Genomic DNA, 11,349 nt, shown 5'->3' with positions numbered 1-11,349 from the left:
AGCACTATAAAAAATAAAGTAAAAAACAATTTGCTAGAATTGCTGTTTTCTGTTCATCCTGCCTTCAAAAAAGTTTGATACAAAGTGATCAAAAAGTCGCATGTACTCCAAAATGGTACAAATAAAAACTACAAGTAATCCCGCAAAAAAATCCCTCATACAGCTGCATCGCTCATACTGCTGCATCGCTCATACAGCTGCATCGGCTGAAAAATAGAAAAAGTTATGGCTCTAAAAATATGGCGACACAAAAACAAATTTTTTTTTTTTTAAAAGGTGTTTTTACTGTGTAAAGCCCCATGCACACGACCGTACATTTCATCCGTAATTAAGGACTGTAATTACAGACCCATTCATTTCTTTTGCCAACGGTCACCGTCCCGTATATTTATGGGAAGGTGCTCAGGCCATAGGAAGCTTCCGTAAAAAATAGGACATGTGTAATTTTTTTATTTTACAGACCATGCTCCCATACTTTATAATGGGAGCATGGCCTGCGAATGAGGACGACTGTCCGTGGCCGGCCGTAGCCGTAATCACGGACTGGGATTACAGCCGTGTGCAGCGGGCCTAAAAGTAGTAAAACATAAGAAAACTTTTTTTTCTATTCCCCCCAAAAAAAGTTAATAACAGCTAATCAATAAATTATATGTACCCCAAAATAGTGCTATTAAAAAATACAACTTGTCCCGCAAAAAACAAGTCCCTATGTTTGCTATGTCGATGCAAAGATAAAAAAGTTCTAGCTCTTTGAATGCCACAATGGTAAAACGTAAAAAACTGCTTGGTGATTAAGGCCTAAAATAGGCTGGTCACTAAGGGGTTAAACACACTATAGTACAGCCGGCATTATGTGATCCACCTTGTCTGAAACTGCTGTAAAAGTGACCTGTTCTGGTTTGGAAAGGAACACATTGTAAACATGCAAAATACAATCTATATGATCTGTCATGCAGCAAAGAGAAGCCCCAACATCAGCCATAGTCTATGTTCACACAGGGAGTATTTTCTGCCTTCAAATCAGCAACACAAATCTGCATCGCACCCCTGAGGAGTTTGAAGCTGATTTTTACTTGGATTTAACCATGGATTTGTCATGGCAAGGGTCAAATACAAATTCTTCCACCTTTCCGCAGCAGAATAGAACATGCTGTGGATTTTCAGATCTGCAAGCCCGAACAACCCTGCTGATTTATTCTGCAATGTGTGAATGAGGTTTGGAAAACTTGCAATGCAAGTTGCTGCAGATTTTTGGTGAAGAATCTTTGCAGAAAATCTGGAACAAATACACCCCCGGGTGAACATAGAACAAAAAATCCTAGAAAGGAATCTTCGAATCTACTGTATGGCGTCTGTCGCTGCACAACAATGACACATTAGGACACATTGAGAAATAAATATTTGTAAACATCTTGGCATGGACTGCGACCATTTCTTAGGCCCGGGCATCGCCATGTTCTGGTTGCTTCAGGACCCAGCAGTAAAAGATTGAGAAGCCGTGGTCTCGATCACTGGGAATTTGGCATTAAAAACTGCCACATACAGTTGTTGAAAATGAATACACTGGGAACATTTTCATGATGGGATTTCCCTTCCTTACACATTATAATATCTGCTTTGTTGGATTTGGATGAAACGACTGTCCAAAAAGATTATTGATGAAAATGATATTTGTCCAGTTTTAAAGATAATTCCTGAAAGACAATTGGCTGCAGTGAAGAGGTCATGTGACAGACATGTCTGGCAGTGATTGGCTGTATGATTTGGACTGGTTGGTAAGACCGTTGGCCAACTGCCATGATCAGTTGAGTTGTAACGACTCTTCCAGTGACTGGTGATCTCTGAGGAGAATGTCCTGCACATGATTTCCTTTCATATGTACCTGGTTGTGAGTGCTCAGATCTCCTGTACATCTATCGGTAAGCACTACTCTGAACACACTACACACAGGACAATATAGTCACACTATGCAGTGTAGCACAACAGATGGGGCTGAACTGTTCAGTTGTTGCTTTAATGTTAAGCAGCCATGTGACTAACTGACAGTTAGGCTGCCCATGCACCCTGCAGCTGAACAATGGTGGCTGCCGGGTGGCAAATCCCACGCGGTGTTATTTGCGGATTTACTAAGCAGTTCTTGGCTACGCGACATCTCCTGCTGTTTGGCGGCAGCGTGTACCGGCAGCTTTGTACTTTATCTGTACATGACATGGATAACAGATCTTTGACAATAACAAAATAAATCCCATGTTTTTATGTATTCTTGTTAATGACTGATTTACAAATATTTGCTTCCCCCTCTATTTAAATTGACCTGCGCAGAAGCCCGCAGGACGCCTATTAGAAAGCGTATTCCTTGTATGTCTTACCGGTACCATGTTGGGGTACACATAATGATTCTTTTCATCTCCACATTTCCATGTTTTTTTGTTTTTCCATCGACACTGCCTTATAAAGGCCTATTTGGTGCGGAATGAGGTGTATTTTTTAATCTTACCATTTTGGGGCACATAAATGTATTGAACAACTTTTAGTCTTGTTTTTATAGAATTCAATGTGCAGTACAAATGACATGACTTTGTTCTGAAGGTCGTCACAATTATGGCGATAGCAAACATATCCAGTTATTTTGTGTTTTATTCGTTTTGCACAATAAAAACTTTTAAAAACACTTCATTCTGAGAATGAAACTTTTTTTTCACCATTGTTTTTTGATGAGTTGTTTTTGCTGTTTTGGGAGGCGAGATTATAGCAATTCTGACATTGTTTTTTCCGTCATTCCCTGTGCAGGATAAATAATGTTGTATTTTTATAGTACAGGTCGCTACAGATGCCACGATACCAATCTTGTACTGTCAGGCATTTTGTAAGGGAAACTAGTTTCTTTTTTCATTTTTCTATAAACTTCATGAAACTTTTTTTTTACATTTTTATTTTAGTCCTACTGCGGGATTTTAACATACAATATGCTGATTGCTAATATAATACATTGCAATACTTCTGAATGAAATTTGCAGCCTGAAACTTAGTGCAAGTTTTATAACTCCAGGAAACCGCTAACATGTAAAACTCATAAAGGTGTCCACCGATATCCTAACACTATAGGGCCCATATAGCTGCATTTAGGTGAATGGAACGGGCACTATAGCATCGCAGAGCCCTCTTCCGTTGACCTATACGTTGAAACTATACGGATCCCAAGCAACAGCCAATGCCCGCCCCCACTCATACTAGTCCCTCCCACTCTGTCTTTTCCCTCCTTACAGTGACAAGGGTGTCTCTGTATGTTTGAGGAGGTAGAGCTTTGATTGAGGCAGGAGTCTGGAGTGCCTGCCACCAGTCTGAAGCCAGCCCTGTACAGCAGTGCCAGCCCAGCCAGCAGAAGAAGCTGAAGAGTAGGCAGTGCCTGCTTGTCACCCTGTGCTACCCCGCTACCCTACAGAGCCTGTGGCCATCTTTCGTGCCCCCTTTCCTCACAGGGCCCCACTGTAAGGAAGTGGCCCCGGGCAGGTGGTGAAGTAAGGGTTAATGCAGGTGTTTCGCAGCATTGATGGTACGAAGACAGGAGAATTCTTGCAAACTCAACTTTACTAAGCCGGTGTTCACAGCACACCCAACCACAGCAGGAACTACAAAACTTCTCAATATTAGAGGCATAGTTCTTAGGGCATGACCACACGTGGCGGATTTCCTCCGCAACTGTCCGCATCAATGCCGCACAGAATCTGCGTTGCAGATTCTGCTGCGGATCTGCACAAAATGTGCAGTACATTGATGCGGACTAGCTGCTGCGGACTGCGGGAAAAGTGCTTCCCTTCTCCCTATCAGTGCAGGATAGAGAGAAGGGACAGCACTTTCCCTAGTGAAAGTAAAAGATTTTCATACTTACCGGCCGTTGTCTTGGTGACGCGTCCCTCTTTCGGCATCCAGCCCGACCTCCCTGGATGACGCGCCAGTCCATGTGACCGCTGCAGCCTGTGCTTGGCCTGTGATTGGCTGCAGCCGTCACTTAGACTGAAACGTCATCCTGGGAGGCCGGACTGGAGACAGACGCAGGGAGTTCTCGGTAAGTATGAACTTATCTATTTTTTTACAGATACATGTATATTGAGATCGGTAGTCACTGTCCCGGGTGCAGAAACAGTTACTGCCGATCGCTTAACTCTTTCAGCACCCTGGACAGTGACTATTTACAGACGTCTCCTAGCAACGCTCCCGTCATTACGGGAGCCCCATTGACTTCCTCAGTCTGGCTGTAGACCTAGAAATACATAGGTCCAGCCAGAATGAAGAAATGTCATGGTAGTAAAACCAATACGCTCCGCAGCACACATAAGATCTGCGGACTTCATTGCGGAATTTTGACTCTCCATTGAAGTCAATGGAGAAATTCCGCCATGAGTCCGCCACTGCTCCGCAACAGACAGAGCATGCTGCGGACACCAAATTCCGCTCCGCAGCCTATGCTCCGCAGCGGAATTTTACGCCACGTCTAAACGAACACTGCTAAATTAAAGTGTAAGTCAATGGACAAACGGCTCCGCTGCGGATTAACGCTGCGGAGTGTCCGCAGCGGAATTTAAGTGAAATTCCGCCACGTGTGAACCCAGCCTAAGATGTGGCTTACTCAGGCGGATGACTGCTGACTGGCTCACATTTTGTTGCAGAAAGATCCAAGGGCTCTCTTCCCTGGTTGGTCCGTCAGTCACAGGCCGCAACTGGCTGCACTGTACTTGATGCATGCTGTACATGTGGGAAGGATCACGTGTACAGTCATAACGTTACAATGCAATAACAGCAGCACAACATAACATGTCTTGAAACGATATCACCTTCTGAGGGGAAAAACACAGTCAAAGACATATATACAAAAATGATATAACTGGCCTCAAATAAATACACAGGCCAAACTGGCCACTCTTCCTATGTAACGGCACCTATGGGGGGGACAGCAGCAAAAGCACATAAACAGCTTTACTAAAAGGCACAGTGCACCAATAAATAACCAATACTGGCATATAGGGATGTCACAATACCAGAATTTGGACTTCGATACCGATACTTCGTGTAGTATTGCGATTTCGATACCAAAACGATACTTTGCCAACAGTAATAAATAAAAAAAAGTTCTTCCATTTTCTGATGTGAGGCGCGTGGTGTGATGATGAATTTAACCTCCGTGTGCCTCACATTAATAGTAATTAACCCCATCATGTTTCTCAGTCATAATGGGTTAATGTGTGAGGTACATGATGGGGTTAATTACTATTAATGTGAGGCACATGGAGGTTAAATTCATCACACCTCGTGCCTCACATTAATAAGTGAAAAGTGTTTTTTTTTTATTTTACAGCGTACACATCATAAATGACGGAAAAAAATTGTTGTGCAGGTTATTACGGCCGCGCCAATACCGAATATGTGTAGATTTTATGTATTGAGACTTATTTTAATGTTTATTGTAAAAAAAAGGTGTATGTGTATTTTTTTTTAAATGTAATATTACTTTATATTTTTACTTTATTTTTAAACTTTAATGTACTGGCATATATCAGATATATGCCAGTACATTGGTCTGTGTACTGATAGTACACAGGCAGTTGTTAGGACATACCTAAGTGTGCCCTACTAGGAAATATGGTAAGACAGGTCCTTCAATGGACCCTGGGCTGTCTGGCCATATATGGTATTGCGCTCGATCGCGTCACAGGAATTCCCTGTGACACGATCCAAGGGGCATCCCCCATCTCATTTTCTCCTGAAAGCTGCAGTCAGCTTTGATCGCAGCATTCAGGGGAATAACGGCGAAGATTAGAGGTTTCTCTGATCTCCGCCATTATAGAGCGAAGGCTGCGGCTGTGTAATACAACAATTGCCCCGCTCCTGACATTAAGTGCGCGCGCGGTCAGCATAAGGTAATGCGGCTGGCGCTGCACTAATGAGCGGCGGTGAAGGCACTGAAGACAGAACATGGGGGTGTTTTGCAGTGCGCCCGCCATGTTCTGTCTTCAGTGCCGCCGCTCATTAGTGCAGCGCTGGCTGCATCGCATCATCCTGACGGTGCGCACTTGTCAGGACTCAGGAGCGGGGCAATGGTTGTATTACACAGAGGCAGCCCCGCTCTCATACATTCATGTATTACTATACTTAGCTGTGCGGCCGCACAGCTTAGTATCGAAATACATGAAATAACGGTATTGAACCGTTTGGGGATGCACGGTATCGAAACAGTATCGAAGTTTCGATCTATCATGCATCCCTACTGGCATATATACAAATTAGGCAGCAACGTTTCCTTTAAGGGTTAGAAATCCTCCTCCACACCCTTATACCGCCATCTATTGTACCCCAGTCTCCTCCCCTAACAGAGCCCCTGCCAACTTCTACTGTGTCCATGGCCGTCTCCCATAACTAAGCATATTCCACCGTCTGCCTTCTCCCACCCCACCCAAACATAGCTCCTGTCACTTTCTGTCCCCACAAAGAACTGCTGCCAACCTGTTCCCTTTGCCCTCCCCAATACAAACGCCACTCACCCACTGGACTCATACAGCAATAACCACTCACCCACTGGACACGTACCGCATACACAGCTCACACATTGGACACACAGACACCACTGATACATTAGACACATGGCACACACATAGCTCACACACTGCATAATTCACTCATACAATACATCAATCAATCAATCAATCAATCAATCAATCAATCAATCAATCAATCAATCAATCAAACAAACAAACAAATACAACAATTCACTCACATTGCAATATTTTCCTGCTTTCTTTTGTAGAGTGCTGAACCTTGGCAACTGGCAAGCAGAATGCTAGTAGTACATAGGCATCTGTACCGAAACTCCCTACCACCACTAAGCCCGTCCGTGTAGCCGATAAACATCGCCCCTTTTGTTAAGCTCCGCCCATCACATTTAAAAAAAAATTTAAACGTTCTTCTTACACTCACCACCCAACACTAGAGCAGTCCAGTTGGGCCACCCTCCTATAGGGGCCCCTGTGCAACGAGCAGTATGTCCCCTGACTGCCACGGAACAGCAGTAGAAATACAAGCGCTACGGCTCCTTCGAAACAGCTGATCGGCGGGGGTCCCGGGAGTCGGATTCCGACCCATCAGCTATTGATGCCCTATCCTGAGGATAGACCATGAATCAACCCCTTTAAAGGCTATGTAAACCTTTGATGAGTATGTATTGTATTTTTTTTTTTAATAAACAGGTCAATCAGTGTGATTGGTGTAACTTTTTAATTTGTTTTTATTAAAACATTTTTTTAACTTTTTTAGATACAGCTGCTCTGTATTCTGTATACAGAGCAGCTGTATGTAGCACTAAATCCTGTTCCCGTCAGGTCCGTGGGACTGACGAGTTCAGTGAAAGTGGATCCTGTGTGTCTCTGACACGCACGATCCACCTGTTATCCATCATTTCTAAGTTCATAACTTAGATGTGATAGATTACAGGTAGATTCTGCATATCAGAGACACGCAGCAGCCGCTGACCCTGAACCCGTGACGTCCGCGGGACTGACGGATTAAGATCATAGCGAAAGATATGGCTGCTATGTATAGAGAATACTGAGCAGCTGTATCTCAAAAAGTAAAACAGATCTTTAATCAAAAACTATTTATAAAGTTACACCAAACACACTGACTGACCTGTTTAACCACTTGCGGATCGCCCATAGACTATAAACGTCCGGACAGTCCGCAATTAACTCTGCAGGGCCATTCCAGACCGTCCTGCAGAGTTAGCAAGTTTGCCGCTCCGCAGCGGCATTTAGCTCCGTGATACAGCTGCAGGCCGCTATGCTCTTACGATCGTCACTTCCCGTTTCATTTCCTTTACTGTTCACACTGTGAATCGCGGACACAATTGTAGCGGCGGTTCGCAGTATTACAGTATACACTTAAATGGGAGAAGGCTGTAAAACTGTGAACCGCCACTACAAGTGCGTCCGTGATTCACAGTGTGAGCAGTAAAGGAAATAGAGGGGAAGCAGCACTCGTACGAGCACTGTGGCCCCTTCAAAAGAGCCAATTGACGGGGGTGCCGGACCCTGACCAATCAGATATTGATGGCCTATCCTGAGGACTGAGTTTTTGTGGACTGGAGACATCACAACATCTGTAATGGTCGTATGGTGTCAGTGAACCAGCATTGGAAATTTTTTCTCAAAAAACCAGTTTGCACACCATTCACTGTATGCGCCACCATGTAAGAAATGCGCACATATTTAGTATTGTTGAAGTCAGCAAATATGTATTCAGGTGTGTTTACCCATTGGCATGCACCAGATGTAAAAAAAAAATCACCTAAAATCACACATTCACATTTTTTCAACTTTTTTTTCCATTTTTCCTTCCATATTTTAAAAAAAAATTCAATATATCTTATTTTTTTACCCAATATGGAAGCCCAATATGTTCTGAGAAAAACAAGACCAAATACAGTAGGTTGAATAAATAATAGAACAACAATTTGCTTTTAAATTGGCACATGGCTAAAACTTAAAAATTGGCCTGGTCAGGAAGGGGGTTAAAGCTCCTGGCCAGGAAGAGGTTAATTTTTAAAAAAATGCCCCTCAAAGGTGTACATAGCTTTTAAGCAAATCATCTCCTGACTTTGATGAGTTAAAATTTCAACATCAGGGGAAGAAAACATTCTGATGTCCATGCCTGGGCGTATTGTAGGATCCTCTGGTGCTCCAATGGGCCAGTCTGACACTGTAGACACATATATACAAACACACACATTGCTCACATATTATATATACACACAGTACATGCACACACAGTATATACACACACACATATTACACAAATATATATGTACAGTACATGCACATACAGTATATACACATATTACACACAAAAAACATTACAAACGTATAATAACACAGTACACACGTTACACATACACTTCCCTCAGAAAGCTGAAGTCTGTATATCATGCAGATAGCCCAGGACAGCTGTAGGGGAGCCATAAGGACATCTAGAGAGGTGAGCAGGTTAGTAATGGTCCATACAAAGTGGCCAACCACTTAACAAGGCAACTTTGAAATTCAGCAGTCTGGAAAAGTTGGGAAAGCACTGCATTTGAGACCACACTTGGCACATACATTCTGTACAAACGAAATACATACATATGGCATCAGGGCAACAGCGAGTGTACTACATGCTCAGGTTGGTCTTTAGCATATTTGGTTGTTTGTTACCCAGCTTTCCAAAGTGACTGAAAGCCTAATTATACAGCGAGATTGGAAAGTCGGAATTATCAAGGCATAAAAACGCAGGTGTGCCTTTTAGGAACTTTGGAAAGCACTCCTTGTAGAACTATAATGGAGGCCACAATTGGCTGAGTAAACACTGCCTCATTGATGCTATACGTTGGTATATATAATGTTTTGCGTCTGCTATAAAAATGCCTTCTATTATGCCACTGAATGTCAGTGAGGTAGAGCCAGCTATGTGTAATACTGCTCTAAGGCCCTGTTTACATAACTTTTATAGCTTTCTGTGGTAGATCTGGAGGACTTCCAATGTATACCGCCGACCAAGGCCCATTCTAGTCTTTCTGCTGAAAATGTAATTGACATCCCCCTGGCTGTTCTACATGACTAGCAGCCTCCTCCAACACTTGCAGATGCGCCATTGTCTTGTACTCCCCTGGCATGCCTGGTGCAGCGATGAAGCGGGGAAAGTACACCTCGCTGAACAGTGAATGCCCAAATAGTGCAAGGGAATGGCACATCCGAGCAAGTTGGAGGAGGCTGCTAGTGATGTATAACAGCCAGGGGAATGTCAATCAAGCATGGGAAGGTGGGTTTGAAGGCAGGACTATTCGGGATAGCGGCACCACCCCATGACCCTTTAATGAGTAATTAGCTTATAGTGTGCACCGTTTTAAAAGTTGATAATACAGATTTTTTTGCATCTAAAAAAAACATACACGGGGAATGTTTGAAAATATTGTCAGGTCATGTATTACTGCATGGTGGTGGTTCAAGGGGTTAAACTACCTGACAGTTTTCCATTAAATATACAATGAAAACAATTCCATCTGCCCTGCAATTTAGTTATTATACATATATCCTATATAATTACCGCTACCGAACCAAGCTCATAGATATATACAGTACCAGAACAAAGCTCAATACATATATACAGTACCAGAACAAAGCTCAGTACATAAATACAGAACCAGAAACAAGCTCAGTACGTAAATACAGCACCAGAACCAAGCTCAGAATATAAATACAGTACCAGAACCAAGCTCAATACATATATACAACGCCAGAACAAAGCTCAGTACATAAATACAATAATTAGCTTATAGTGTGCACCGTTTTAAAAGTTGATAATACAGATTTTGTTGCATCTAAAAAAAACATACACGGGGAATGTTTGAAAATATTGTCAGGTCATGTATTACTGCATGGTGGTGGTTCAAGGGGTTAAACTACCTGACAGTTTTCCATTAAATATACAATGAAAACAATTCCATCTGCCCTGCAATTTAGTTATTATACATATATCCTATATAATTACCGCTACCGAACCAAGCTCATAGATATATACAGTACCAGAACAAAGCTCAATACATATATACAGTACCAGAACAAAGCTCAGTACATAAATACAGAACCAGAAACAAGCTCAGTACGTAAATACAGCACCAGAACCAAGCTCAGAATATAAATACAGTACCAGAACCAAGCTCAATACATATATACAACGCCAGAACAAAGCTCAGTACATAAATACAATAATTAGCTTATAGTGTGCACCGTTTTAAAAGTTGATAATACAGATTTTGTTGCATCTAAAAAAAACATACACGGGGAATGTTTGAAAATATTGTCAGGTCATGTATTACTGCATGGTGGTGGTTCAAGGGGTTAAACTACCTGACAGTTTTCCATTAAATATACAATGAAAACAATTCCATCTGCCCTGCAATTTTGTTATTATACATATATCCTATATAATTACCGCTACCGAACCAAGCTCATAGATATATACAGTACCAGAACAAAGCTCAATACATATATACAGTACCAGAACAAAGCTCAGTACATAAATACAGAACCAGAAACAAGCTCAGTACGTAAATACAGCACCAGAACCAAGCTCAGAATATAAATACAGTACCAGAACCAAGCTCAATACATATATACAACGCCAGAACAAAGCTCAGTACATAAATACAACACCAGAACCAAGCTCAGTACATGTATGCAGTACTAGAACCAAGCTCTCTACATATATACTGCACCAGCACAAAGCTCAGTACCTATATACAGCATTAGAGCCGTCAACGTCATCACG

General features: G+C 42.3%; 1 long non-coding RNA gene across 1 annotated transcript in view; it reads left to right on the top strand.

The window, feature by feature from the left end:
• The first annotated feature begins 1,816 nt into the window (after positions 1 to 1,816).
• Positions 1,817 to 11,349, top strand: part of LOC142699016 (uncharacterized) — a 124,088-nt gene continuing 114,555 nt past the window's right edge. Inside the window, exon 1 of the long non-coding RNA XR_012865918.1 lies at positions 1,817 to 1,919. This is a non-coding gene — a long non-coding RNA (uncharacterized LOC142699016). The remainder of the gene's footprint in view (positions 1,920 to 11,349) is intronic.

This window comes from Rhinoderma darwinii, unplaced genomic scaffold, assembly GCF_050947455.1.
Source record: "Rhinoderma darwinii isolate aRhiDar2 unplaced genomic scaffold, aRhiDar2.hap1 Scaffold_108, whole genome shotgun sequence".
NCBI classification, from domain to species: domain Eukaryota; kingdom Metazoa; phylum Chordata; class Amphibia; order Anura; family Rhinodermatidae; genus Rhinoderma; species Rhinoderma darwinii.
This window is presented reverse-complemented; position numbering and strand designations above follow the sequence as displayed.